The sequence below is a fragment of the Scylla paramamosain genome, chromosome 3, assembly GCF_035594125.1.
Source record: "Scylla paramamosain isolate STU-SP2022 chromosome 3, ASM3559412v1, whole genome shotgun sequence".
In the NCBI taxonomy this organism is placed as follows: Eukaryota; Metazoa; Arthropoda; class Malacostraca; order Decapoda; family Portunidae; genus Scylla; species Scylla paramamosain.
In genome coordinates this window covers 29,493,022-29,498,021 of record NC_087153.1, presented here as the reverse complement: position 1 = coordinate 29,498,021, position 5,000 = coordinate 29,493,022, and the positions used below count along the sequence as shown (strand labels likewise).

At 39.8% G+C, this 5,000-nt stretch overlaps 1 protein-coding gene across 12 annotated transcripts in view; it reads left to right on the top strand.

The window, feature by feature from the left end:
- LOC135093364 (cubilin-like) overlaps positions 1-5,000 on the top strand; it is a 204,816-nt gene that overhangs the window by 94,904 nt on the left and 104,912 nt on the right. The window lies entirely within an intron of this gene.

The following is a 5,000-nucleotide window of genomic DNA, read 5'->3' as shown; positions in this document are numbered from 1 at the left end:
TAGTAGTAGTAGTAGTAACAGAAATAGCATTAGCAGAATCAGCATCAGCAGCAGCAGCAGCAGTAGTAGAGGTGTTAGTAGTAGTAGTAGTAGTAGTAGTAGTAGTAGTAGTAGTAGTAGTAGTAGCAGTAGCAGTAGTAGAAGTAAAACATAATAATGACCTATCCATGATATTGCAGGCTTTCTTAACCTCCTAAAAACATCATATCCAACTGAACATTAGCAACAATAGCAGCATCAACACCAACAGCAGTAGTGGTAACAGTAGTAATAGTAATAGTAGTAATAGTAATAGTAATAATAATAGTCGTTGTAGTAGTAATGGTAGCAGCAGCAGCAATGGTAATAGAAGTAGTAATAGTGTTAGTAGGAATAGTATGCAATCACCTCTCCTCGGTATTACAGGCTTCCGTACTCTTCAAGAAGCATCACTATTACAAACCTGTATGAAAGGGAGGGAGGCTTGGCACTTGGCGGTGCTCCTGGTGCTAAGCTAAGGAAGCACTGGGTTGGGAAAGGTTGTGCAGGAGTCTCTTATTGACCCAGAACTGCTGCTGGATAAGAAATTTTAAAGGTGCATGTATCTACTGGCCACTTACAGCAGCCTCATGTAGATGGACAAACCACACTCCAGTTAGGTGAATAAATTACAATATTAAAATAGATATGTCGTATAAGTCAATAGCAAGACTCGGTAAAGAAAATTTTAGTATAAAGTTATGCATCTTTCATGTCAATGTCACACAACTGCCTGTATTTATATTTAGTTCTTAAGGAAATTGTTAGCAAATTGGTTCGTTAAATTCGATTAATTGAAAGAAATAGATACAGACAAGTCTATTTGTTGGTGGAAATCGATAACGCTTGTGAGATAATGTCATTTATTCATTAAAATAATATAAAACGCCTAATTTACTTGACTAAGGAAGATTTTTTCATGTATAAGGACTTTCGTCCCAGAAAAAAAAAAACTCACTGCATGTACCAATTAAATAGAAGAGAATGAAACTATACATAAATCCAAGCAGAAATACCTCCTAATTTGAAAAAAAATACATCAAAGTTAACTACACGCCTTCCCCACATTTATATTTATCCCTTTAATGGTGGAACACGGTCATCAGAATCACTCTGCCAGAAAAAAAAAAAAAAAAAAAAATATATATATATATATATATATATATATATATATATATATATATATATATATATATATATATATATATATATATATATATATATATATATATTTATATATAAAACGTGCGTATCACAAATATAACCTGACTGAAAATAACGATGACAAAATTGAACACGATCGATCCCAGCGTAATACCAAAACACTTTAACCTTCACATTGCTAACACGTGTAGTAGGTACCTAATGAAGAACACACTACTACACTGCTACAGTACCCCTCTGCCATCTGTGCTCGCTGCTCCACCGCCGCTGTGTACTGAGTGTAGTCGTTCACTGGTACTGCATTTAATTGTACGCTTCTGGGGGGCAATATCCACTCGCTCCCCACTGATACTTTTACCTGTGTACGACTTCATAATGGTCTCCCTTCCACTACTTAACTTTGCTCACCTCCGTGCTGATGCCCTCTCTCTCTCTCCCTCTCCCTCTCTCCCCTCCTCGTCTGGCTGGATTCAAATTTTTGGGTACATATTTTTCTAATGAATATACTTGAGGTTATTACGAGTCACTATTAGCTTGATAGTATTGGTGGTGGTGGTGGTAGTGGTTGTGGTGGTTTTAGTGGTGGTGGTTATGGTGTCAGTGTGTTAGTGGTGCTCGTGTGGTAGGGAGGGTGGTAGGGACGATATTGACAGTGGTGGAGGAAGAGGTCTGCGGTGGTGTGGTGGTAGTGGTGGTGGTGGTTGGTGGTGGTAGAGGAGGAGGAGGAGGAGGAGGAGGAAGACTGCTTAAAGGGAGATAGAGTCACGGCGTTGCTCTCTCTCTCTCTCTCTCTCTCTCTCTCTCTCTCTCTCTCTCTCTCTCTCTCTCTCTCTCTCTCTCTCTCTCTCTCTCTCTCTCTCTCTCTCTCTCTCTCTCTCTCTCTCTCTCTCATAATCTATTTAACTATATGTGTCTACCTACACACACACACACACACACACACACACACACACACACACACACACACACACACACACACACTCACACACACTCACACACACACACACACACACACACACACACACACACACACACACACACACACACACACACACACACACACACACACACTCTGGTATCGTCCGCCACGGAGCTGTAAAGAAAGGAATATATTTCACATCCGTCTCGCTCATAACTTGTTTTCCATGTATATACTTAAGGATCCCTCGAGTGAGTCCTTATCTTTACAAGGATCTCTTACGTAGGATGCCGTCCTTTCCGTCCCTCTTTTGAGGAGGCCTTGCTCACGACCTTTTGTGTAGGATTTCTTTCCCTTGGCATCTTTTGTGAAGGACCTCTCAGCGTTAAGGTCCTTTCGTTCTCGCCAGGATTGTGTTTGGCTAGAACATCTCCGTGCTCGGAACTTTTTCAAGTCCCACACGCTTTCATTCCTTTGCACTCTTAGTCTCTTTCTGGATTTTGACGCCATGAAAGAAACTAGAACCTCTCATAACAAAAACGTAAATAAGTAAATAAATAAATGAATAAAGTGCCACCATCCTCAGAACCTATTCCCAGAACCTCTCCTGCCATAAGTCTGACTTTCCCCAGACCTTCAGTCCTCCAACCCTCCTCCCCAAACCCTGGGTGTTGAAGTCACTCGTCCCCAGTACCTCTCGTCTCCAGGATATTCCATCTTCGAAGCCTGTCTGTCCATTTGAGATTGAATCATATATAGCCTGCAATAGAGAGAGAGAGAGAGAGAGAGAGAGAGAGAGAGAGAGAGAGAGAGAGAGAGAGAGAGAGAGAGAGAGAGAATTGAAGAGGAGGCATGAATTGGAAGCATGTCTGAGAGCTGAGCGCACGCCCTCGCGCGCGCGCAAATGCACACACACACACACACACACACACACACACACACACACACACACACACACACACACACACACACACACACACACACACACACACAGTCAGTCTGTCAGTCACCTAACTCACTCACTCACTCACTCACTCACTCACTCACTCACTCACTCACTCACTCACTCACACTCATTCTCTCTCTCTCTCTCTCTCTCTCTCTCTCTCTCTCTCTCTCTCTCTCTCTCTCTCTCTCTCTCTCTCTCTCTCTCTCTCTCTCTCTCTCTCTCTTCATTACCTAGAATTCTTTGGAGCTGCGACACGCTTTTCCTCCTCCTCCTCTTGCAGTTCCCAAAGCAGTTGAACTATAAAAAAAAGCTGCCTTCGTGTTAATTTTCGCCTCCACAACCGAACGTGACTCAGCACAATGCGGGGCGACCTTGAGTTGTGCTACGCCTCAAGAACAACTATTTGTTCATTCTTTTATTTATTCATTTTTTATTTAATTCTTTTACTAACTCGTGCGAGACCACCCTGCACAAGATCTTTGGTAACTGAAACGTGGTTGGTCAGGTACGTAGATTATACATTTCCTTCACTACCTCTGCGTCATTTAATTTAATCTTAATGTCAAAAGGAAATTCATCAAATGTAGGATGATATATGGCGTAATCACTGGATCAGGCAGCATCCTTAGTCATTCATTCATTACAGTTCTATTTTTTTTTTTTATGAAATATGGTCTGAATAACCATACATGAAATTGTGTACAGTAGTGGGCTTAAGCATGACAGGTACAGAGAGAGGTGGACAGGACGTTATTAGGTATTTCTACGGGTTTTCCTTTTTTATATCTATAGTTACACATAGACTCTACAATTTAAAGGTTTAAAACACTAATGAAAGTCCGACTAATCTTAGGTATGCCCTTTGAAAACATTTGTTGTAAGACCCATAAAGTGGTTAAGAATACAAGTCACAGTATCTCACGAGTGAAAATTACCGAAATCTGTCATAATATTTCCCTTAGGTGTAAATGCACCCAACACAATTTTATCATCTGGGAAGGTAAGAAAGAGGAGAGCGACGTATGAAAAAGTCAGTTATGGATAGGAGAGCTGACCACCGAACGTGATGTCTCCCTACCAGAGGCAGTAGTATAGTAGCAGTGACAGCCTCTCCTATAAATAGCTCGCTGACATACGCTAACTCTTTATGTAAACTAATTAACGCCGAAGTTATAAAAGTTAGAGAGAGAGAGAGAGAGAGAGAGAGAGAGAGAGAGAGAGAGAGAGAGAGAGAGAGAGAGAGAGAGAGAGAGAGAGAGAGAGAGGCTAACAGACACAAGGATAGAGGTATATAGTACAAAACATGACAAGAAAAAAGCACTGCAAGGCCATATGATCTGAAGAAGAGGAAATAAGATGCAAAGACAGAAGAAAGCAGAGAAAACATGCACAGGACACGACTCTCTTCATATAGTTCTCTCCACTCTTCAACACATGTCACTCAGAGATCTCAAATATTTCACCTAGGCACTCTTTTTTTCCCCATCACCTACAGATCTTATTTTTTAGCCACTTGTTATTCTTATTGTTATTGTAATTATTGCTATTGTTATGAGTTTTGTAACCACTAACATTTTGCTATTATTGCTTTCCTCCATTGTCACTCGTTCAACCTCTTATTTTATATTTCTTTTCTGTGTCTGTGTATTTTTTTTTTTTTTCCATAATCACCAACTCTTGTTAAATCTTGCTGTCATTGTTTTATTGTTGCTATTGTTGTTATGAGTTTTGTAATCACTATAATTGTTGCTAGTATACTTTACTCCAGTCACTCAGTCAACTTATTATTTTCTTTTGTTTATTTTTTTTCGCATAATCACCAATAAAGCTTCAGACATTGATTTTGTATTACAATTTCTCGAATATTTTCTTTTGCTCAAAAAGAAAAAAAAAATTCCTATCCTCATTTTTAGAGTCAGTATAAACATTTTTTTTATCGTTTTTTTTTTT